Raw genomic sequence first — 27,750 nt, 5'->3', positions numbered from 1 at the left:
TTCTCACTATCGTTCCTTGAATTTACCATGACAAAACCTATCCCATAAACCTTCGCTTCAGCATTCATTTGCTTTGGATATAAGGTTGAGGCATTACTCAACACCAATGACAATGAAATAATTTTTATTAATAACACAAAAAAGCATCCACACTTATGCTGGCTAGCAACATCCTCCAGCACCCTGGGTCTGCATGGTCCCCATGCAGCAACCTCCCAACTTTTGGTTCTCCTGGTGTGGATTCTAGTTGCATTCCCAGCCATCTGCTACCTGTAGTTAACTGTTACAAATCCCCATAACCTGGTAAAATCAAAACTCTAGAGGCTTGTAATTTTTCAGTCAGATTTATATTAGTAAGTTTTCAAACCATAAAATGCCCAAAAAAGAACTCAGAGCCAATTGATATTGATATAAGCTGCCCACCTAGATTGGTCAAATTGTCCCATAATAATCCATCCCTTATGTGATATTGATAGCTAACTGTGTCTATTTAAAACACACAGATCTGGGTCATACTTCCCTTACTCCATCTTCCTTCCTTCACCTTTTCTCTCCCCATCTCTCCTGTCTCTAAAACTGTCAGCTCACTTTCTTTATCCACTGTCAAATGAGAGCCTCTAGCATTATTTTGTGTCTGTCCTCACCTGCATATAAACAGCAATCCACAGTCACCCAAAAGGACCTATCATCTACCCAGACATCAACTTTTTGCCAGATTTGAAATTCCAGTTAAGTACTGCTGGAGAAGGACTCATGTTCTATCAGAAAGTGACTTACCATCCCCATAAATGTCATCACACTATTGTACCACTGAAGACAAATTGCAATACAGGTCAGCATTACAGCATGGAAGCTCCAGGGCTCAGTAAGATTATTGATGTCATTTTTCTATGCTTTCTGAAAATATATAAATATCAATCTGGAGAGCTTAGGCAAGGTATCAGACTAGAATCAATTATCATCACAGGCATCAAATAACATATATACATGTAAATATGGTTATACTTCACTTATAGTTAAAATAAGCTCTTGACAGTTGTTTCAAAATGGATGAAACCAGAAGTCTCTCTGATAAGTACAATAATACAGACGAGAAAGCCTAATACTACACACTCCTGCTCATATGTGCAAGTGTGTGCATGCATGCATATAAAAACTCTCTCTCTCTCTCTCTCTCTCTCTCTCTCTCTCTCTCTCTCTCAAACAGTCATAAATACGCACAAAAAATGAACGAGAAAAATAATGACGATCCTAGAGTAAAAAGGATGTTAGTGGTAGGACATAGTGGTAGAAGTATGGAGGTTCAATATGATCACACCATCTATTTGGCTGTTTAGAAATATAACATAATACCATAAACATATGCATCACACAGAGATTGCAAATATTAAAAAGTGATTAATATAAAATCTCATATCAAAAGTCTCTGTCCACCTTGAGTGATCTGATAGCTATTATTAATGTTCATGAGACTGGTGGATACCACAGTTGTAGATGTCTGGATTCAGAAGAGAAGCATGCTAATGTCTTTCCAAAAATTAAAAAAAAAACTCTATTGCAGTCTTAAAAAGATATAGAAAGGCAAAATTAAGCAATGGACATGATACACACACAGACACACACACACACACACACACCCGCACGCGCGCGTGCTCACACACATACACACAGACACACTGACACGTTTGTATATAATACTTTGGATAGTCACACATTTACACCTACATATGCATACTGGTAGGTTTCAAATAATGTGGAGCTCAATACACACAAAGTAACAAACAAATGACACACTCACAGAGATAAACATGCATGCGTAGTTATATAATAACTTGATAACACACATAAACATATATCTCTTTCAAGAAAACAAGTGTACCCAGATCTGGGGATATAATATAGCCCCCAAACAAAAAACTGCCAGAATACAGCAAATTCATAGGCAAATGCCAGCAGCAAACCACTAATCTGAGAACAGGACCCCCGTTGAAGGAATCAGAGAAAGAACTGGAAGAGCTTGAAGGGGCTCGAGACCCCATATGAACAACAATGCCAAGCAACCAGAGCTTCCAGGGACTAAGCCACTACCTAAAGACTATACATGGACTGACCCTGGACTCTGACCTCATAGGTAGCATTGAATATCCTAGTAAGATCATCAATGTATGGGGAAGCCCTGGGTCCTGCTAAGACTGAACGTGATTGTTGTGGGGAGGGCGGCAATGGGGGGAGGATGGGGAGGGGAACACCCATAAAGAAGTGAAGGGGGAGGGATTAGGGGGATTTTGGCCCTTAAACCGGGAAAATAAAAAAAAAATGAAGAAAAAAAAAACCTGCCTGCAGAGGGCTGGTCTGACAAAAACACTCTCCCTCCAAAGCCCCCAGGCCACAGGTGAGACTCCACTTTCTCTGCATTGACTGTCCAAAGAGAGACTCACTGGGAGTGCAAAAGGTTCAGGAGCCACAGGGTTCATGGGGCAAGACCTATCTGATATCAATCTGCACCAAGAGAAGGGGTCATACCACAGCCCTCAAACACAAACCTGAGAGCAGAGAGATGGTCTGCCAGGAGCATTCTCAGTCCGAAAATCATAGGCTCACAGGCTCAGAGATCCACAAGAGAGACAAGCGCCAATCAGAGACAGCAAGACCAAATAACAGAGATAACCAAATGGTGAGAGGCAAGCACAAGAACTTAAGCAACAGAAACTAAGACTAATTGGCATCATCAGAACCAGGTATTCCCACCACAGCAAATACTGGATGTTCCAACACAACTACAAAGCAAGATAATTGGATTTCAAATCACATCTCATGTTGATGATAGAGGACTTTAAGAAAGACACATCAGTCTGGAGGTTCCTCAGAAAATTGGACATTGAACTGCCTGAGGATCCAGCTATACCTCTCTTGGGCATATACCCAAAAGATGCCCCAACATAGAAAAAAGGCACATGCTCCACTATGTTCATCGCAACCTTATTTATAATAGCCAGAAGCTGGAAAGAACCCAGATGCCCTTCAACAGAGGAATGGATACAGAAAATGTGGTACATCTACACAATGGAATATTACTCAGCTATCAAAAACAATGACTTTATGAAATTCGTAGGCAAATGGTTGGAACTGGAAAATATCATCCTGAGTGAGGTAACCCAATCACAGATAAACACACATGGTATGCACTCATTGATAAGTGGCTATTAGCCCAAATGCTTGAATTACCCTAGATGCCTAGAACAAATGAAACTCAAGACGGATGATCAAAATGTGAATGCTTCACTCCTTCTTTAAAAGGGGAACAAGAATACCCTTGGCAGGGAATAGAGAGGCAAAGATTAAAACAGACACAGAAGGAACACCCATTCAGAGCCTGCCCCACATGTGGCCCATGCATATACAGCCATCCAATTAGACAAGATTGATGAAGCAAAGAAGTGCAGGCTGACAGGAGCCGGATGTAGATCGCTCCTGAGAGACACAGCCAGAATACAGCAAACACAGAGGCATATGCCAGCAGCAAACCACTGAATTGAGAATAGGACCCCCATTGAAGGAATCAGAGAAAGAACTGGAAGAGCTTGAAGGGGCTCGAGACCCCATATGTACAACAATGCCAAGCAACCAGAGCTTCCAGGGACTAAGCCACTACCTAAAGACTATACATGGACTGACCCTGGACTCTGACCTCATAGGTAGCAATGAATATCCTAGTAAGAGCACCAGTGGAAGGGGAAGCCCTTGGTCCTGCTAAGACTGAACCCCCAGTGAACTAGATTGTTGGGGGGAGGGCGGCAAAGGGGGAGGATGGGGAGGGGAACACCCATAAGGAAGGGGAGGGGGATGTTTGCCCGGAAACCGGGAAAGGGAATAACACTCGAAATGTCTATAAGAAATACTCAAGTTAATAAAAAAAACACAAATAATTCTATTAAAGAAATACAGGAAAGCACAGGTGAACAAGTAGAAGCCCTTAAAGAAAAATATCCCTTAAAGAATTGTAGGAAAATACCACCAAATGGGTGAAGGAATTGAACAAAAGCATCCAGGATCTAAAAGTGCAAATAGAACCAATAAAGAAATCACAAAGGAAGACAATTCTGGAGATAGAAAGTCTAGGAAAGAGATCAGGAGTCATAGACCCAAGCTTCACCAACAGAATATAAGAGATTGAAGAAAGAATCTCAGGGGTAAAAGATACCAAGGAAAACATTGACACAATAGTCAAAGAAAATGGAAAAAACAAAAAGCTCATGACCCCCTAAATCCAGGAAATCCAGGAAAAAATGAGAAGACCAAACCTAAAAATACTACATATAGAAAAGACTGAAGATTCACAACTTAAAAGGCCATTTAATATCTTCAAAAAATTATAGAAGAAAACATCCCTAACCTAAAGAGTTGCCCATGGACATACAATAAGCCTATAGAACTCCAAAGGAATTGGATGAGAAAAGAAATTCCTTGTGTCACATAATAGTCAAAATACTAATACCCCCTAAAAGAAAGAATATTAAAAGCAGAAATCATTCAAGTAACATGTGAAGGCAGACCTATAAGAATTACACCAGACTTCTCAAAAGAGAATATGGAAGCTACAATATCCAGGACAGATGTCATAAAAACCCTAAGACAACACCCAGGCTACTATATTCAGCAAACTCTGAATTACTGTAGATGGAAAAACTAAGACATTCAATGACAAATCCAAATTTGCATAAGATATTTCCATGAATCCATCCCTACAAAGGATAATAGATGGAAAACTACCACACATGAAGGGAAACTACACCCTAGAAGAAACAAGAAAGTAATCTTCCTGCAACAAACTCAAAAAGAAGAAGAAGAAGAAGAAGAAGAAGAAGAAGAAGAAGAAGAAGAAGAAGAAGAAGAAGAAGAAGAAGAAGAGGAGGAGGAGGAGGAGGAGGAGGAGGAGGAGGAGGAGGAGGAGGAGGAGGAGGAGGAGGAGGAGGAGGAGGAGGAGGAGGAGGAAGAAAGGGAAAAAAAAGCCACACAACAAAATTCTACCTCTAACAACAGAAAGAACAGGAAGCAATCACTATTCCTGAATATCACTTATCATCAATGGAGTCAATTCCCCAATAAAAAGACACAGACTAACAGACTGGATACGGAAAGAGGACCCAGCATTTTCCTGCATACAAGAAACACACCTCAATGACAAAGACAGACACTACCCCAGAGTAAAAGTCTGTGAATAAATGTGCCAAGCAAATGGTCCCAAAAAACAAGCTGGAGTAGCCATTCTATATCAAATAAAATTGGCTTTCAACCAAAGGTTTTTAAAAAAAAGGATAAAGGAAGGACACTTGATACACATTAAAGGAAAAATCTACCAAGATGATCTCTTAATTCTGAACCTAAATGCTCCAAATGCAAGCATACCCACATTCATGAAAGAAATTTTACTAAAACTGAAAGTATACATTGCACCACACACAATAATAGTAGGAGAGGAGACGTCAAAACCCAACTCTTATCAATGGATAGATCATGGAAGCAGAAACTAAACAGAGACACAGTGAAACTAACAGAAGTTATCAACCAAATTCATTTAACAAACTCTTATAGAACATTTCATCCTAAAACAAAAGAATATAACTTCTTCTCACCACCTCTCAGTACCTTCTCAAAAATGGACCATATAATTGGCCCCAAAACAGACCACAAGGGATAAAAGGAGATTGAAATAATCCCATGCATTCTATCAGATCACCATGGACTAAGGCTGGTCATCAGTAACAACAAAAACAACAGGAAGCCCACCACAAATGGAAGCTGAACAATGCTCTACTCAATGGCAACTTGTTCAAGGAATAAATGAAGAGGTTAAAGACTTTTTAGAATTTAATGAAAATGAAGGCACAACATACCCAAACTCATGGGACATAGGTAAAGCAGTTCTAAGAGGAAAACTCATAGCTCTGTGCCTCCAAAATGAAATTGGAGAGAGCATACACTAACAGCTTGACAGCACACTTAAAAGCTCTAGAACAAAAAGAAGCAAATACACCCAAGAGGAGCACAAGGCAGGAAATGATCAAACTCAGGGCTGAAATCAACCAGGTAGAAACAAAAAGAACTATACAAAGAATCAACAAAATTGAGAAAGGGAATAACAATCGAAATGTAAATAAGAAATACCCAATTTAATAAAGATGAAAAAAAAAAACAAAATCAAGAGCTGGTTCTTTGTGAAAATCAACGAGATATATAAACCCTTAGCGAGACTAAATAGAGTGCAGAGACACGGTAATAAAATTAACAAAATCAGAAATGAAAAGGGAGACTTAACAACAGAAACTGAGGAAATTCAAAAAAAATTATATCCTACTGCAAAGACTATACTCAAAATAACTGGAAAATCTGGATAAAATGGATAAAATATCTAGACAGATACCAGGTACCAAAGTTAAATCCAGTTAAGATAAACAATCTAAATAGTCCCATAACCACAAAAGAAAGAGAAGCAGTCATTAAAATCCCCAAGCAAAAAGCCCAGAACTAGATTGTTTAGTGCAGAATTATATCAGATCTTCAAAGAAAACCTAATCCAAATACTCTTCAAATTATTCCACAATATAAAAACAGAATGAACACAATAAATTTATTATTTGAATCACAGTTATGCTTTATGATAAAAATTTTGTAATAACATGAATTCAAGGCTCATGTTTGATCACGGTAAGAGAAATATATAGCAAATCAGTAGCCAACATCAAACTAGATGGAGAGGAAGTTGAAGCAATCCCACTAAAATCAAGGACTACACAAGGCTGTCCACTTTCTTTCTACCTATGTAATATAGTATTTGAAGTCCTAATCAGAGAAATTACACAATGAAAAGAAGTGAAAGGGATACAAATAGGAAAGAAAGAAGTCAAAATATCACTATTTGCAGATAGTATGATAGTATACTTTGTTGACCCCAAGAATTCCACCAGGAAACTCCTAAACCTGATAAACAACTTCAGCGAATTGACTGACTATAAAATTAACTGTAATAAAATTGTAACATTCCTCTATTTCAAAAATAAACAGGCTGAGATAGGAAATAGGTAAGTGATACCCTTCACAGTAGTCACAAATAATATAAAATACCTTGACTTGCTTCTAACCAAGCAAGTGAAAGATCTTTATGCCAAGAACTTCACGACTTTGAGAAAGAAGTCAAAGAAGATCTCAGAAGATGGTAAGATCTTCCATGCTCATGGATTAGCAGGAACAATATAGTAAAATTGTCATCTTGCAAAAAGCAATCTACAGATTTCCATCACAATTCCAACTCAATGACCATGCAGAACCTGCCCCACCTGGGGATCCAGCCCATATACATACAGCCACCAAACCCAGACAATACTGTTGATGCCAAGAAGTGCATGCTGATATAGCTGTCTCCTGAAAGGCTCTCCCAAAGCATGAGAAACGCAGAAGTGACTAAACCATCATCCCAAGAGTACACAGGAATGAACCTATGACTCCAGCCACATATGTAGCAGAGTATGTCCTTGTCTGGCATCAGTAGGAAGAGAGGCCCTTGGACCTATCAAGGCTCGGTGTCCCAGTGTAGAGGAATATCAGGGTGGAGAGGCAGGAAGGGTTGGAACATTGGGTGGGGAAACACCCTCATAGAAGAATGAGTAGGGGGGATGTGTTAGGGAGTTTATGGACAGGAAAGAGGGAAAGGGGATAAAATTTGAAATGTAAATAAAATCTAATAAAATGTTATCTTTATATAAGTTTGGATAAAACTATACCAGTTTGAATAGTTTTCATACTTCTTAAATATCCAAAACTAATAACTTTAAATTCAAGGTTCTAAGGAAGGTTTTGTTAATATCTGGTGATATTAGTGTATAGAAAGAAGGGAAACAGATGTCAAGATTTCTGAAAAATTTCTCACTCTTGCATTGGAGAACAGGTTTCAGAAGAATCAATGTAATCATTTATTTAAACTTTTTGTAATTGATTCCATGTGTGATGCAAGTGATTGAAATATGTGCCCTGCATAAAGATTGGGGTGCTGGGATAGAGATACTAAATATTATTTTTTAGGGGAGAATGTTTATATGGCAGTAATTAAACAGTATTTAAAAAAACTGAGCACTTTATTAAAATACTGTAAAGGTTTTCATGTTTAACCTTCATTCTTACTCTAATACACATTGATGCACTGAAGTAAACCCTATTAATTAAAGCTATATTCGTGTGCTAATAGAGAAAAGAAGAAATTAGTTCTATTAAATGTAATGGAGTGAAACAGCACTTGGAAAGGTGCAGAAAATTAGGCACTAATAAACACCATGGTTTCAATTAGTTGCAGACTTATGAAACAGATTTATGGTTTTAAGATACTTAGAAACTGAGTGAGGTAACCCAGCAACAAAAGAAGACACATGGTATGTACTCACTGATAAATGGATATTAGCCCAAAATCTCAAAATACCCAATAAACAATTCACAGACCATATGAAGCTCAAGAACAAGGAAGACCAAAATGTGGATGGTTCAGTCCTTAGTAGGGAGAACAAAATATTCATGGGAAGAAATATAAGGACATAGAGTGGAGCAGTGACTGAAGAAAAGGTCATGCAGGGACTGTCTCACCTGTGGATCCATCCCATATGCAGCCACCAAACCCAGTCAGTATTGCTGATGCCAAGAAGTTCGCTGACAGTATCCTGATATAGATGTCTCCCGAGAGGCTCTGCGTTACTGATACTGATGAGGACTCTTGCGACTAATCATCAGAATGAGCACAGGGACCCCAAAGGAGTAATTAAAGGACAAAAGGAGGTGAAGGGTTTTACAATCCCATAGGAAGAACAACAATATCAACCATCCAGAACTCCCAAGAGCTCCCAGACACTGAAACATCAATCAAAGAGTATACATGGAGGAACCCATGGCTCCAGAGGCATATGTAACAGAGGATGTCATTGTCTGGTATTAATAGGAGGAGAAGCCATTGGTCCTGTGACGGTTCATTTCCCCAGAGTAGGGGAGTGCCTGGGTATTGAGATGGGAGTGAGTGGGTGGGAGTGGATCGGTGGGAGTCGAAGCATGTCCATAGAAGCAAAGGGAGGGGGAAGGGGAAAGGGAATAACAATAAAATATTTATAACAAAAAATAAATAAATAACTAAAATAAATAAATTTTACAGTGATTTACACCAATTTCACAAATAATGTCTTCATTTCTTCTGCTGATCTTTATTTTGCTATCTCAGTCCCTGCTTCTCTACATAAAAACTTGTACTCAACACATGCCATCATTGTTAAAATTTAGATGTTCATCTCAAGAAAACTCTAATTGATTAAGATAACAATCTACAAAAAAGAGAAAGTACTTCCCAGCAGAGCATCAGGCACCAATTCATAGCTCTGTGGAATACATAAGGAGCTCTTACATAAGTATTAAGAACAAAGAATTGAGGTAACAAATGGCCAGTGGATCTGAGAATTCACTTTCCAATAAAGAAGTACAAATGGCCATTAAATACGTAGAAATAAAGCCAACATTCTTAACATTTAGACAAATAAAAATGTAAACAACACTGAAATGGTATTTCATCCACTTAGAATGGCACTCATCCAGAAAACATACAATATAAATATTTTCATGATTTTGTAGTTACCATGTTTTGATGAAACAATATAGTCAGACATTTGAGAAAAGATATCAGAGTATCTTTAAAAGCAACAACTTAAAAGTAAGAAAACAATGATGAATATCCAAATGGAATATTTCCTATGTTTTTACAAAAAGACTCTTTACAAAAAAATAATAATTTGTTTGGAATAAGAAACAGTTTTTGTTGAACACAATAAAGAGTAAAACTTCTCTATTATAAAACTGACTGTATTGTGGATTCTTCAATAAACAAAACAACTGCTAAAATATGCAGGTATGTTACCATACACTTGCTTTGCACATTGAATTAAATAGCCACTACATCTGTGTAGCTTCAATTGTTATGCCTCTAAAATTGTCATAAGAGTGCCTGATTTGCTTCTGTCTGTTTGTGGTATTAGTGAAATTTTCAAATAAAATAAGTGCCATAAGAGAGTTTTGAAACTCAGGTAAATATATAAACATGCGCAGTTACTTACTCAATACAATGAAACATATTCATGCTGGACAGATGGGTCAGTGGTTAAGAGCACTGACTTCTCTTCCAGAGGTTCTGAGTTCAATTCGCAGCAACCACATGGTGGCTCACATCCTTCTGTAATGAGATCTCATGCCCTCTTCTGAAGACAGCTGCAGTGTACTCACATACATGAAATAAATAAATAAGTTAACAGTAATAAAGAAACATATTCATTTAATTCATTTATATGTGTCTTCCTTAAAAGGAATTTCAATTTTAGATGCTCTATATATTAAATAAAACATTAATTACTACTTAATTACTTAATTGTATTACAACTCACACAAAATATGTATACTCATAAAGTAACATATACATATGTACCATAAAATTAACCAAACTAAAACCAATAGAATGAAAACCGTGTCCTTGAAATGCTGTGTGGCAGTTCACTTTGGAGAAACTGTTTAGCTATTGAATCTATGTTAACCTACAACCAAAGTATAACACCATACATATACACACATACACATTCACACATTCGAGAATAAACATATAATTATATTGAAGCTGTTTGTAATGTGACAAAACATACTCTTAAACAAATACCACAAGAAGAGTATCTCAGTGTCTTCAATAATGTTAATGTCTAGGTGAGAGTATGGTTGATTTTAATTGAGTTTTGTCTTTGCATCTGTGATAATCAACTGTCTGAGTAAATGAACCAAAAAAGTGTTTTATGATTGCAGTTAACTTCAGCAAAGACAGAGGCAACAACAGCAGTAGTAACAGCTTCATTGATGCCAAGGGAATTGGTACATTGCCATTTCTTGCAAAAGCTGACAGCTGCTAAGTCATATACATTATAAAAGCTATTTATTTTACTCTATCTTTCTCGAAATTTAATTTGGCAGTAATTTTCAAAGTCACCATAGAAATTATGTGCATGCATATATATTTTTTTCAACAGAAGTTTCTTCATGTGAATATTTGTACATACTTGTAACACTTGAGTCAGATACTTGTTCAAACTGGGTATCTTTTTGTATGTAGGAGAAAGTAAAGCCTTCAATTGTCTGACATGAGGGAAGCAATTTATTTGACCCCCTAGTACTCTTTTAAAAATTGAATGCACAGTGATTGCTGTATTGTTTGTGTCTTCTAATAGTAAATCCTGTATTCTTGATTAGATTAAGAATACCTGCTATAATAGTAAATTATCCATATAACTATGTGTTTGAAGGTATTTTCTGACTACATTAACTCAAAAGAAGAGATTACACTTAATATGTGTTAATGTATTTAATATGTATTTTTAGATAGCATAAAATGGGGCCTGGATATATTAAAGATGTGAAAAAGAAAGGGATTGAGAGGCATTTTTTCCTTTCTCTATGCTTCCTTGTTGCTATGATATCTATTTTACTTATTCATGCTGCCATATTTAGTTTTTATAAACTTGACATACACATAGAATGTTTAGGGAGATGGTATATCTCTTGATGAAATCCAGCATTGTATTTTCTGTTTACATTTTTTCTGAGGAAATGTATTGATTGGTAATTGATTTACAAAAGCTTAACCCACTATAAGTAATGTTTTTCTCATGTAGGTAGACCAGGGTTGTACATGAAAGATATCTAAACAAAACAGGAAACCAGCCAATTAGTTATATTTCTCTGTAGTATCTGCCTTAAGTGCTTAATGTCCCTTGATGACAGATTTTCAGCTGTAAGCTAAAGTGGGATAAAGTAAGATAAAGTGTGGGATATCCCGAAAATTGTTTGTGATATGGTGTTTATTCCCAACAACGAAAGCCCAACTGGAACACCAGTCTTCCTAACACAATGCAATGCAATTTCTGAAAGTATGAACAAAGTAACTCTGGACTCCCTTGAAGAAAACCTCAAATATTATATTACAAGAAAAGAAAGCTGCAAGGATGCCTGAGAAAACCACATAGATTGCACACAGAACTTCTCGGTCTTTTTGGTTCCCCCACGCTCAATTTCTAAGTCTCTTCTTTAATGCTGCAATACAACCCCTTTTGCAGTCTTTTCTTCCCCTAATCATGGCTGTATCCATTCCTGAACTGGAACAGGAAACCTCTTGCCAAGTCACAGGCCACACATGCCAGAAAACCAAATAGGCTGTTTATAGGCTTCCTCTTTCTATCTCTGTCCCCTTAAACATAATACAATAGTGAAGTCACTACTGCTATCAAAGCAAACTAGATTCTGCCTCTACTCACCCCCACATCTCAAGATCCCACAAACTATCTCTTCCTGGCTTCCTTCTCCCTACTTATTGCTTGCCACAGACCCCTAAACTAGGGCAGGCAACCCCTGCTAAAATCAAAGCTACTGTTCCCAGTGTAACAAATAGTTTGATGTGAGAAACACACCTCTCCTACTTCTACTGAGATCCAATTCCCCCATCTCCAGCTTTGTAGCTGGAAACCTGTGGTGCCTCCCTTTTATCTCCCACCATATTACCAAGTGATTACATAGGCCTTATTCTCTAACCATCCTTCCTGGTGCTCACCCTGGTAACCCAGTTTTTAAGATATACCCTGTGTAGATGCCAGATGAACAGGACTGGAAATTCATCAACACACAGCTGTCATAGTATCTGAAAATCCATAATGGAAGCAGAAAACAAGGAACAAAAGACATACCCAACATCTCAACTAACCTTGACCCCTGAGATCTGTCAGACAGTGAACCACCAATCTAGCAAAATACAGTAGCATATATGAGCCCCCTAACATAAATACAGCAGTACCTAAATCTTTAGTCATCACAAAACAAGATGCTTAGATACCACTGTGAAAACACAATCAATGACTGCCAGTGCAATGTCTCTACTACAAAAATGTTCCTCAGCCTTAGCCATCAGGGAAATCCAAATAAACACTACTTTGAAATTACATCTTATACGTATCAGAATAGCTAAGTTCAACAATCCAATTGACAGCTTATGCTGGACAGGAGTTTTCCATTGCTAGCAAAAATATAAACTTGTATATCAACTATATCATTCTATAATGGAGTTCATCATAAAATAGGGATTCAAACTAACTCAATACTACCTTTTAGCATGTACTCAATAATATCATATTTGGTCATATACACTCAAATGCAAAATTCAAGGGGAAGATAATACCCCATGGATTATAATCACAGACCAGAATACTGGATAAATAAAGAGATAAAAGAGAAAGAAATAATGTGTAGGCATTCTCTCTGCTTCTTGGACATCAAAGTATCAGTTGCTCTTCTCTACCCTACCCCATTCTTGCCATAATTGATTAAAATCTCTGAAGCCTTGAGAAAAGTGCATCATTCATGGACTGATGTATACATTCTGTTATAGCAAGGCACTCTTCCTAACTCTCTTTAGAAAAATAATGCTAAATTATTTGCCAAACTGCCAGGTTGAGAATTATTTCCTATGAAATACAGATTCTTTTGATGTTACAGATAGCTATTGAAATAACACATAATTTCCAACAAATACTGAGTTGCTTCTTAAAATGCCAAGATGTTGAGAACTATTATTTTATATACTTCATTTAACTTAATTGAATTTTTTAGTAAGTATAAGAAAAACTGTTGAAATATTATATTTCTCAATAAAAGTAGTTTATGCCTCAATATTTATTTAGCATGTCTATCAGGAGATGAAAACAATAGAAAGTAAATGTTGTTTTCAATATATTTTAATATATTACAATATTCTAGGTATTCATAATATAATAGTATTTAGACTCTACATTAAAAAAAACAAGTAATATGAATTTAAATAAAAACCATAAGGTTTATAACACTGTATTTATCTTCAATGAAAAAAGTAATAAAGGCAGAGATATAGAGAAGACCTCACAATATATATACTGTAGGCTAACCTATATCCTATTGTGTACAAATTTCAAAAAATTAATACTTTACTCATTCATTTTGGTTATTAGGGGCAGGTTCTTTCTGTGCATCCTTGAAAATGCTAGAACTGTAGAAAAGCTAACTTTAAACTCATACCGTAATCTGCCTGCTCCCATCTCCTGTGTGCTAGTACTAAAGACCTATGTCCCCACTACCCAGATCAAAGAACAAATTTAGTTAATGAGAAATTTAACAAAAATCATGTACAGCAAATTTGAGATTTAAACTTTTATATTTGAAAAATGAGGTGGCCTAGCTGGAAATATTAAAGAAGATTATAAAATGAATAATAAATGAAAGTTGTCAAAATTTAATAAAATTTTATTCATTTTGGTTATTAGAGCCAGGTTCTTTCTGTGCATCCTTGGCAGTGCTAGAACTCATTCTGTCAAAAAGCTGGTCTTAAACTCCTACCATAATCTGCTTGCTCCTGTCTCCTGTGTGCTGGGACTAAAGACAATTGTATGCAGTTGTCCAAATGGAAGGTATATTAGAAAGTGGTTAGTTAGAAATGACTTAGAAAGTTTATCTTCAATAAAGTCTTAACATGCCAACAAAAATGTAAAAGAAGATATTGCAAATAAATAGTATCATTCTAATAGAAGTAGATCTTTATCATTCATTTTTAGATTATACAAACAAATATAGAATATTAAAATTGATATATTTATACAGTCTAAAGAGCTATGCTAATTGCTGACATTTATAATGATGTGTAAAAATCATGCCCTTTTCATCAGAGCATAGCATTATTAATATCCAAACATCATACATTTGTAGAGTTATGACACAGGCATAATATAAGAATAACTGGAAAAATCATTGAAGTTTTTTTTCACAATATACTGGGGAAGATAATTATTTAGAGCGCAACCATGAATGAATGCACCAAAAGTTAAAAATAGTTGTACCTTAAATTATAATAGAAACAATAAAATTGAGTGGGAAAAATTAAAAATTACCAGCATTAACATGTAAAAGATGAGACTGGGATATATAAAAGGGTAGAAAATAAAACTAAAAAATAAATTAAAAAAGCAATTATACAAAAGACAAGTTTCTAAACACAGTTCATAAATGAGATTTCTGAGAAGTTGTGGAAACTTCAATAAGACAAGGGTCTAGTAACTTCACTACTTACATATTTGGATTTGTTTTTGGAATACGCATTTGTGCCCCTCCCAAGTCTAGTAAATACGAGTGGGTTTAATTAAGATTATCCATTATATTTTGTTATTCAAAAATGTTTCAGGGGTTGGGGATTTAGCTCAGTGGTAGAGTGCTTGCCTAGGAAGTACAAGGCCCTGGGTTCGATCCCCAGCTCCGAAAAAAAGAACCAAAAAAAAAAAATGTTTCAAAGTAAGGACACATTTGCCCTCTTGACTCTATATAATCTAAATTCATGTACTTTTGTTTCTTTGTCTTTGCTAAATATTCAAAATACCCAAAATATAAATCATCTGATTCACTGAAAAGATATGGATATTGCATGAGTCTTTAGTCTGCCTCATTTTTAGGCTGCATTTTCCCAGGGTTCTGTCACCAACAAGATCAATAACAGGCATGATTACCTAAAAATTGCATTAAGATTTCATTGGAGATGAGTTGCTATAAAATATGGAATTGTGTATATGTGCTATTGATATAAATGAACTATCAGTATTAAAGTAACCTATATTGTAACTATTAAGAAACAACAAATACTTTGGTATTTAGATAGCTTTTATAAAAATCACAGATCCAAGAGTATATGGGCAGAAATGATGATATTTTATAAGTACAAAATCATACATTCATTCATTAAGATGCTGTAGCAATATTTCATTTAAACTTATGTAAATTGAAAATAAATTGCAAAACAGTCGGGAGTTACAAAATATTAATGAATAATAAAATATGTATTTATCTTTGGAATTCAAACTTTTAACATTTTGTATCAAACTTATATAACAAAAGAACAAGTTTCCAAGCACTACACAAACTGTTGCCTAACTCATATTGTCCTCACTGGACACAGTGGAGGATGTGCATACATTCCTTAAGCACACAAGAAAAATGTGTGAAATTAGTTCATAAACTGATCTGTAAGACAAATCTGTATGGGTTTCAAATATCTGAAGAGATAGAATGTTATCTAATTGCTCTGCTTGGAAAAAGTGTCTCTGACTACCATGAACTGAACTGCACTGACTGCATTGACTACAGAAACTGAACAGAACTTAGGAATGAACTCAACTGCACTGCACAAAAAGAACTGATTCAACTGACTCAAATGTATTCCACTTTGGGTCCTGAACTCAAAAAAACTGAATTGCCCGGCCCTTTCACAAAACCACCACCACTCTGCATTGCCCTCCCAAGCGGTTTCTCTTCCTTGCCAGTTCTCCTGAGAGAGTTATATTTATTGAAGTTTTATAAATTCTCTAAGGAAACTGTTATTTCATCACGTATCGCCACCCTCATCTCTATTGTCCTACAGGGAAAACACTTCTAATATGTTTTAAGTAGTCAGAATAAGGGGCTGGGGATTTAGCTCAGTGGTTAGAGTGCTTACCTAGGAAGCGCAAGGCCCTGGGTTCGGTCCCCAGCTCCGAAAAAAAGAACCAAAAAAAAAAAAAAGTAGTCAGAATAAATTAAATCCATTTAATATTTAGAAGCCTAATGTTAAAATTGTTCCAATACCCATTTGCCACTTCATGGTCTCGTAAAAACATGATAAACACATAGTCTTAGGCTAGTTTTTAAATTAGCAATTTTAATTGAGTTTTATGTCAAACCTGTATTTTCATTCCTTACCCACTAAGTGTAGAAAAGCCCAGTCAAATTGTTAACTTCTTTTTTTTTTCTTCTTTTTTCTTTTTTTTTTTTCGGAGCTGGGGACCGAACCCAGGGCCTTGAGCTTGCTACGCAAGCGCTCTACCACTGAGCTAAATCCCCAACCCCAAATTGTTAACTTCTATACTACTACTCTATTGTCCAAATGTTTTATGTAACCTCTTCCCTCCTGTACCATCATTGATAAGCTTTATTACATTGTCACTTAGTAAGAAAAGACTGCTTTAAATTAGCATATGCAAAAATAATTGTGAAACCTCCCCCAATTCTTGTTCTCAGTTTGCTCTAAGCTTTCTAAGTAACCTCTGTGTGTGTCCATATAAGTGCATTTGGTTGAGGTATGGAAAGAGAGGAGAGCCTGAAAGAGAAAGAGAGTGAGAAAGGTTATATCATTAATCTGGGCTATGCTAAAATAAATACGAGTGAGCCTGACTACACGTGTAGACTTCATAAGATAAAATAGTTGATATCAGCATGTAGTATAGATGGAACACTAACAGTTGTATGCACAGGTCTATGCATAAAATTGTGGTCTCATTATTTCAGGCTAGTTTCAAACCAGACCTTTTCCTGGCTCAACTTGTTGAGTATTAAGATTTCTGACAGGTGTTGTTATACTCGTTTTTTTTAAAAGGAATTTTGGTACTCAAAATACATTATTCAATGTTAAACTAATCTTGTCAACTGGTAAGGAGAAAACCATATATAATCTTACAGCACTCATATTTTAGTAATATTATGCTGAAGGAAATTTGCTCAGAGACAGGATTTAGGCCTGGAGTTGCAAGTCTGAAATCTTGGCTACTTGGAAGGCTGAAGAATTAGGGTAATTTCCAACCACTCTATGCTGCAGAGTGAGTTCAAGTTTAATGAGGCTTATCTTAAGAAGTTATCCATCATAGTAGAACACAAGACAATTACTCAGAGGAAGGTGAAATAAATACTCCCTTTGTTCAAAGTCAGATCTGTTCATAGATTATCATGCCTCAGAATTTTATAATATATACTATATTTCTTATCTTACTTTATGCTTTTATTAAAACCTATACAAATAAACTAATACAAATACAATGAAGGAATACTGGATAGAAATAATTTTTGTTAGGTTTTTAGAAAAGCTCTTGTCCCTGAGAAATTGAGCCTAAACTCATTACATAGTAGAGGGTGGACATGAATGTTCAGTCTTGGCAGTACCTGTCAAGTGGTTGGAATATAGAGGGACTCAGTTAGCATAATATTCATAGAAAGAGAATGCTTTCTAAAATGATATTAATGACTCAGACTTCTAATAAAATCTCACTTAGCTTAATGTGCTTCTTAGGCTTTTGTTTTAATAAGGTTCTGAGAAGTACAAATGAATGAAAATAGCTTAATTATTTCATAAACATGATATTGTATTGAAATGGGTTGTCTCTTTCTTTACTTTGAGTTGTTTTTGCTTTAAATGTAGACTTTTTGTACAGGATTATAGGCATTAATTATTAAACTAGTAGGCAAAAACTAATCTCTGAGATATTTAAGATTTCTGCTAACATTTTGCCTTAGTAAGTCTCCCCACACTGTGGCATTTAGACAGCAATGTAGTAATCTCATAAAAACACAAAAGAAATAGCTTATGGTGGTTTAAATTGAAACAGTGAAATATAATGTAAAGATGGACTTAATAAGTCTGAGCATATCACTACCTGCAGTTGTCCTCATGTGGTCATTGATCACAGTCTAATTATTAAGATCAATCCGCATGAAAAACAATTACTCAAAGGGTTTTTCTTATATCTGCCCTTGATCCTTCTATTTTATTTCTTAGTTAGCTGCTTTCTGTGTGTATAGAAGACAGAAATAAAAAGAGCCCAGGCTTTAAGAGTTCATATAAAACCTTTGACAAGAAATGTGAGATTGGTACTTTAACAGAAATTGAACTCTTGGTATTGTGAACTAAAATCAAATATTTATCGAAGAAAAAAGTCTGAACACATCAGCTGTAATGTACAGGTCATTGACATCTTCATTTTGGTGACTCATTCAGAAAAGTGGCTATTGGCAAAACCCTATAAGTATTGGCCAAGTCACACTGTAAAAACCGAGAAGGACTCCAAGGTCTGTAGGGCCTGAGTGTGTGTATATATATATATATATATATGTATATATATATATATATATATATATATATATATATATATATATACATATATATATATATATTCATCCCAACTATCACAGAAACTCAAATAAAAGGAGGAAGAATATTTATATTTTATACATAATATTTATATTTAAACTAATATAGTAAAAAATGTCAAGTGTTCAGATTCACTTAATGTACCAAAGTCACCTGTTTTTGTAAGTTTTTACAGGAACTCTTAAAGCTTGAGATACTTTTGTTTCAGGCTTCAACAAATAAAGAAATCAAATAACTGAGAAAAAGGATAAAGGCCAAAATGAGAAAAATTTTTAGGAGAGCAGTTTTTTAGTCTGATTAATCTTATTAATTAGATTGTGATCAATTGATCACAAACGGACAACTTCAAGCAAAAATATGCTAAAGTGTTTTGCCAGTACAAACTAATCTGCAGTTTAAGAATAGATGTTAATTTTATATTGAAACAACTGAAATTGTAAGTGGCTAGTAAATTCTCTGACTTTGATTCTTAGCTGTGATGTGTCTTCAAAGAGCAACAAAAAAATTATTTTAAAACTCTTTTATAGAAAAAAAGATCAAAGAATGAATCCTGGTTTGTATTCACAATAATTGCAGTAATGTGTTAGCTTCCATTTAAAAATCAGTAACTGCCTAATATAACTGTAAATGGTTAGCCTCCTACTTTATATAACAAACTCTAATGTAAATTTACATTTCTAACTTTTAAATATGTGATTAACTAAATAAAGCAGTGTTTACAGATTGATAAATGGTTTGGCAAATTTCACGAAGTAAGAAATGGTGCTAAAGAAACAATTATAACTATTTTCAAACAAAATTCCTATACAAATAACATGTATAAAATGTCAAAGAATTTAGGCATAATTTTAACTCTAAATTATTTTCTATTTCTGTCATAAGACCATGACTAAGATCACCCTATCTACGAAAATTTTATTTGTGTTACATGTATCTACAGCAGTCCATCACTGAGGTAAATCATGGCTGGAACCAAAGCTGGATCCTAAAGCACTGTACTGAAATAGAGACCATGGAGCAACACAGCTCATAGGATTTCTATGCATGTCTTGTTCAACAATCTTCCTTATACAATTGAAAATCACCTGCCCAGGTTATGCACCACCCAAGTGTTCTGGGCTCTGACACATCAATATTGGACCAAGAATATATCCATAGACTCAATTCAGCCAGTCTATCTGATAGAGACATTTTCTCAACTGATGTTTCTTCCCTCTTCCGAATTGACCCTAACTTGTCACGACTAATCGACACAATTTTTTTAATTATCATAGTCAATTCAGTAAATAGTTTTAGTTTCCATGCATATATTTTCTCAGTTTGTAAGAGATATGACCCATATTATTGTACACCTATTTACATGAAAGTAAACATATATACTATTTACTTCTTGCTTAAAGTTTAAAGAACATCTAAATGCATAAAACTTTGATAGTTCTTAAATATTGCTCATGTGAAATTATTAATACTGTGTTATGTAGGGGCTTTAAGCTTTTCCCTTCTCTCTGACCACAGGGGCACTTTAAAAATCATTAACCTCCTACAGAGCTCTGGGGAAAACAATGATCAACATCAAAAAGAGCACAGTTTACCACTTAATAGAGATTATAGTAACTGTGAGGCTTGTGAGTGGCTGGAGGGTCTTATTTCTAAAGGAAAAAAAATCAATCTTTGATAATCACTTTTAGGAAACATCATAGGCATGATAAGCATAAATCCAAATAGAGTATTATCCACATCAGATTTTCCTTATACACATAACCATTCCAATTTTGGAGAAGTTTTTTATCTACCAACCTCAGCATGGGCAGAGCTTATACTGTGACAACCAGTGTTTTTACATATTGTGTTTTTCTTCCAAATTACAGAATACCTACTTATGAAATATATACCATTTTCTAATAATGTTTATTAGTAGGTGATATAATCAAGAATTCCAGTCCAACAATAAATTCATAAAAAATATAGGAATTTAAGGGATGGTTCAGTAGAACAAGATAGGAGTTCTGACCTTTAGTTTAAAGAAGCAATAAATTTTGATGTACATAAAGTTCTGAAAAGGGAAAGAGGGCAGAAGTATTATTATGGCTTGAATGAAGAAGAGCATAAAGGTGAAATTAACAGATGGGAACAATAAAAGAAAAGGAATGATTTTATTTCTGAAAATAATATCATTGAATGCTATCAGTTATGAAGCAATGCTGATGAAACAAATCCTAAAATTATTCTGCTTTAACATACTGTTGCTAATGGCACTTTTCTAAATTAAGAAGTTGAAGCAAATAATTCACTAAACTTACAAATTCAAATATGTGTAGAGTTTTCTTGGGTTTCAGACTATGAATTCCTAGCCACTGTGTCACACAGACATTGGTAAGTTGAGTTTGAAGACTTCATGTACATCTTTACAAATTAATAATTAAAATTGGGTATACATGCTGTTGGAAGGTCCTACTACTAAGGTACAGGTGACTCTTTACCTCTGATTCTGCTAAAGATTTTATTGTTCCTTCCATATAGTCACAGAAGCAGCTTTCAGAAGAATATCTGGGTGTGATAAATTTATAACGATAGGGCTGCATCACAAACTTAGTACTATTAGTAGAAGTTTCTCCAAAGAATATGTCACCCACTTCTCCAAACCTAGGCAGATTGAACTATATGTGGGAGCCCAGTGCAATAAAGTCAAAAGTCCTCACCAAAGACAGAGCAAACTGCTTGAGTGTGTACCATAAAGTACATAAGCCATTCACTTTATAATACTGTTATGAGTGCCTTATGGATTGATTAATCTTAGTGTAAATGACATAATTTTGGAAAGATCTAAGAGCTTATTTTATAATATTTGTTAAGCAAATTATAAGTTTTTCTGGAATGCCAGTTTTACAAGATTTTAAAAATGAAATATTGATAACTTCTTTCTAGAAAATATAGTAGGAAAACAAATATGCCTTTTCTTCTTTAAATACCCTGAGTATTTGTAAGGAACATCTGAGAATTTCTAACTTATGGATTAGTATAATGCCAAATTTTGCAACAACAGTTACATAATAGCCTATTACATATGGCTAAATTATTTTAAAGATCCAGTTGCATAGTAACTATTAGTGAAATTTTATTGTACTATATAGAGTAAACTCAACACACTGTTGTTTCTTAAATGTTATAGAGCATATTACGATGAATAATGTCCTGACTGAAAACATTTATGATGGTCTAAATTACTGAAAACCAGCAGTCATATCAACTGTCAGACTCCAAATAAAAATCACGTGTTCTTCATTAAAGATAATGAAATATGCATACATACATACATGCATGCATATACACTTATAAGAGAATATGCATAAATAATTCAGTAAAATAAGGAAGATAATTTATACAAACCCTGACCAAAAACTTTGCATTGTCTCTTCTCACAGTTAATAATTTTCTTTATTTTAAACATACACTCCGAGAGCAGAGGCTGTTTAGTTTGATTCATTACCACTCCCTAAATCGCCTTCAACAAAGATACAGCTACTGATCCCAGCAGTAAGTTATAGAAAATGTGTGGAGAAATTAACAACATCTGACTGACGTGGAAAACTTGTGAGGTCAGGTTTTTTTTTTTCTTTTAATTTTTATTGGATATTTTGTTTATTTACATTTCAAATGTTATCACCCTTTCCGGTTTGGTTTCCTCTTCGAAAACCCACCATCTCATCTTCCCCGGCCTCCACAATGGTGCTCCCCCACCCAAGCACCTACTCCTGCCCCACCACCCTAGCATTTTCCTATGCTTTCGTGTCACAACTTCACAAGACCAAGGGCCTCCCTTTCCTTTGTTGCCAGATAAGGGAGAAGCAGCTGGAGCCATGGGTCTTTCCATGTATACTCTTTGGTTGGTGGTTAGTCCCTCGGAGATCTGGGGGACCGGGGGGGGGGTTGGTTGATATTGTTATCTTCCCATGGTGTTGCAAACCACTTCAGCATCTTCAGTTCTTGGGGACCCCTGCTTAGTTCGAGTGTTGGCTGCAAGCATCTGCATCTGAATCTGAAAGGCTCTGGCCTAACTTTTCAGGAGACAATCATATCAGGCTTCTGTGAGCAAACACTTCTTGGCAGCAGCAATAGTGTCTGGGTTTGGTGACTGAATATGGGACAGATCCCTAGGTGGAGCAGTCTCTGGCTGGCCTTTCTTTCAGTCTCTGCTCCACTCTTTATCCCTGTATTTCCTTTAGACAGGAGTGATTTTGGGTTAAAATTTTGAGAAGGGTAGGTGGCCCCATTGCTCAATGCGGGCAGTGCCTAATCTCTACAGGTTCTCTCTCCTCTTTGTTGTATATTTCAACTAATCTCATCCATATTGGGACTGGGATTCTCTTGTTTTCCTGGCATATAGGATTTTCTGGTGGTTACCCGTTTCCCATCCCCTTTGATACACACCTTGGTTCATTTATCTAACCCTCTATATAGCATACCTGTCACCTCCCATGCCTGATCCTGCTCCCCTCTTCTCTCTCCCTGCTCCTCTCTTTCTCCCAAGTCCTTCCCAACCCCTACCTCCTGTGATTCTTTTGTTTCCCCTTCTAAATAGGACCAAGACGTCCGGACTTTAGTCTTCCTTGCTATTGACGTTCATAAGGTCTGTATGTTCTATCATGGCTAACCAAAGCTGTTTTCCTAATATCCACTTATCAGTGAGTACATACAATGTTTGTTCTTTTGTGACTGGGTTACAAAATATCACTCAGGATGATATTTTCTAATGACTTCATGAAATTCTCAGGAAAATGGGTAGAACCAGATGTCAGGTTTCTTATCACCACAGTATTTTGACTAAATATACTTTCAAAATTCTTTCCCACACATTCTTCCTAAGACTAAGCAATTTTGGTTCACTGTAAAATATTTATAATCTATTTTGACAACTTTTCTAGTGTACAGTAAATATAGAGAGATTGATATCATGAACAATTGTCAAAGCCAAATAATGAAAGATCGCATTATATTTACTAATTTCTTAAATACTGAAGAACAAATAAAATGTTTGATTTATGATATAAATATTGATAAAAACTTTCATATATATAAAATATTTTCACATTTTTTTAGAATTTTATAAGAATAAATGTTTTTCTCTTTTTATACAAATATGCTTGAATTAGATCAGTTCCATTGAACTATCAGAGAATCTCAATACATATATCTTAATAATCATAACATATCTTAATATTTGTATTATGTATTGTTTCATTTTAACCTATTATTAATGTTCATGGGCTGGAGAGATGGCTCAGCCGTTAAAGGCTAGGCTCACAACCAAAATATTATTAATGTTCATAACATTGGTTTTTATACTTTTTTTTTTTTGGAGCTGGGGACTGAACCCAGGGCCTTGTGCTTGCTAGGCAAGTGCTCTAACATTGAGCTAAATCCCCAACCCTGGTTTTTATACTTTTAAGGGGAAAGAATCTTCATTTTGAAATGTAGATTTCTTATTTTCCTTAATTTTATAAATAATTGGATGGGCCTGTCACAATAAACATTCCTTTTCCATAAAATCACATGTAAATTTTACTTCTCATTATAAGTGCATCTTGTCATATAATTAAATAAGTGTCAAAGTGTATAGCCCTGTACAGCAAATAAACAGAATCCACAATTTATAATCTTGTAGTTTATGCTTATATTCTTTACAGTTTAAAAATATATGCTTATTTGTGTCTTGTACTTGTCTTATAGATGATAGATAGATGTAGGATAATCAAAATGATTGGTACATAGATGGACAGATAGTAGTGTTACATTTTACTACAAAGCACAATTAATCAAAAGAAAATATTATTCCCACTTCTTTCTACCATTATTATAATAGCTGATGCACTATGTTATCCAATTTAAGTTTTCTCTGGGATATAAGTTTGATTGTACAATGAAATTTAATATGACTGTTAAACAGAATCTTGAGGACAAATATATTTTTTTCCTGAATACACATGTGCTAATCTCAAGTCTTAAAGTAAACTGGTACAACTAACACAAGAACAAGGGGTATACTCTTATTATGTAGAGTTGATAGATTTATGAGATTCTTCTCTAGTGTTACACTGGGTGAGAGAGTGCAAGTGCCCTCAAAAATACCATGTGAGAGATTGTATTCATCATTTCCTCATGTTTAGAACAAACTGATGAAAGGCCCATTTGAATATGCATGTACATATTTTTAATTTGCCAAACATTATTAAATAAATAAATAAATAAATAAATAAATAAATAAATAAATAAATATGAGCATTAACAATTCCTGTTCATAGTTGGAAATCTTGAAAGTAGTCATCACATGGGTACATTTTACCATTAATATTATGTCAAAAAATTTGGGAACTGGGGTAGCACCATCTTTGCTGTTATGTGTTTTTGATTATTTTGTACTCTCAGAATAGATACTACATCCCATCACCATCTTATACCCCATAAACATGCCTTTTTTTCTTGTATTGGTAAAGGACTTAAGGATTTCTGTGTTTTTTTCTTCTTCTCCCTCTCCTTCATTCCCCTCTTTCTCGTTCTGAAACTCACTGTGTAGTCTACCTTGGATTTGAAATGGTTATCCACACATTTCAAATTTATTTATTTATTTATTTATTTATTTATTTATTTATTTATTTATTTATTTATTATTTGCTTATCCCACGCAGTAAGCAAATCTTCCACCACTAAGGCATACCTTTGTGGGTTTTTTTATACAGAGTTTTCATTTATTTTTATTTAACTATTTAATCATTTTTTTTACAGTTATCCTCTATTCTCCTCCTGGCCCATCCTTAGAAAGTTCTTCAATACAATCTTCCTCCACCATCTCCAAGAGGATCCCCAAACCAGGCCATCAGACCTCCCCAGTCCTTGTGGCCTCAAATCTCTTGAGGGTTAAGTGTAACTTCTCTCACTTAGGCCAGACCAGGTAGTCCTCTGCTATATATGTGCTGGGGGCCTCAAATCAGATATGTATGCTGCCTGTTTGATTGCTCAGTATCTGAGAGATCTAAGGAGTCCAGGTTAGTTGAGACTGCTGGTCTTCTTATTGGGGTCACTTTCCTCCTCAACTTCCTCCAGGTTTTCCTTAATTCAACCAGAGGGTGCCTGGCTTTTGTCCATTGGTTGGTTGTATCTACATCTGACTCTTTATGCTGCTTGTTGGGCCTCTTGGAGTGCAGTCATGCTAGGCTTTTGTCTGTAAGCACACCATAGCTTACAGACAAATAGTTATAGTTTCAATCCTTGGAGCCTCCCACTGAGGTGGACCCTGATTTGAGGTAGTCCCTGGACTTCCTTTCCCTTGGTACCTTTTTCATTTTTGTCCCTGCAGTTCTTTTAGACAAGGGCAGTTCTGGGTCAGAGTTTTTGACTCTGGGATGGCAAAACCATCCCTCTACTTGATTCCCTGTCTTTCTACTAAAGATAAGAATAATATTTTCAGGTGGCAGATAGATAATCTATGATATAATAAGACAATAAAATATCTGGCATGAAAAAGGTATGAGCTAACAAGTCACTAAATGAGATGTAAGTTCATTAAATACAAAATAACAGAAATGGCTCTATATTATGTGGTTCCAACTATTTGACATTCTAAAATTTGGTAAACTATAGTGGTAATAAAAGGATCGATATTGAAAAGGTTTGGGGAACAGAAAAGGACAAATAATATGCAGTGTTTTAAGAAGAGCAAAAGTATTAATATGATTATACAGATTATCACTATAACACAAGATGCATGCCATTATAGATTTATGAAAAGTCACAAAGTATACAGTACCAAGAATAAACCTTAGTGTATCAACGACTGAGTAGGAATGATGTGGCAGGTTCATACAGGTTGCAAATATACCACTCAGGTACAGGATGTTAATAGAAGGACAAGCTGTACATGTAAGACAAGGGCTATATGAAAAGTCTTCTTTATATCCTAATCAATTTGATTATGATCCTAAATTTCTCTACAACTTGAGTCTACTCAAGTTGTAAAATAAAGTGGGGCTAGAGAAACAGTTCAGTTGCTAGAAACACTTGCTGCTCTTACAAAAGACTTGAGCTCGACTGGTGGCTTGTGCCTCAAGCTCTGGAATATGTGACACTCTCTTCTGATTTCCTTGGATATTTACACACACATGATATATACACATAATAAAAATGAAAATAAATCTTAAATAATGAAAAAAACGACTTTAGGGTTTGAATTTCAGATAAATGATATAGCAAAACAACATTGTAAATTTAGGAATTTTTGATTCTTCTAAAACTCAAATTTATATCTGAATTTCTGCAGTAAATGCAAATGATTTATTAGAATTTTGTGACCCTTTTAGATGGCATGGAGTGCAAAAATGTCATATAAATTCATAACAGTTCTTTGGGCATTCCATTTTGAATTCAAGGAGTCTTAGTAATGTTCTACACTGGAGTGTTTTGTCTTTCATCATAATAATTAGCCATCTCATATTTTAATTCCATATTTTAATTTATTTTAATGTTAATAAGATGTGATTTCAAAAAATGTTCCACATTCTGAGACATGTTTGGCTGTTTAAACATTAGTTCTCACTATCAGAGTTTCTATACAGGAAGTATTATTAAATAGATGTGCTAAAAAGTAATAAATTAATAATTCAGATATAAAATGAAGTTCATGGATTACT

Source organism: Rattus norvegicus, chromosome 2, assembly GCF_021556685.1.
Source record: "Rattus norvegicus strain SHRSP/BbbUtx chromosome 2, alternate assembly SHRSP_T2T, whole genome shotgun sequence".
NCBI lineage: Eukaryota > Metazoa > Chordata > Mammalia > Rodentia > Muridae > Rattus > Rattus norvegicus.
Note: the sequence above shows the minus strand (reverse complement) of the source record.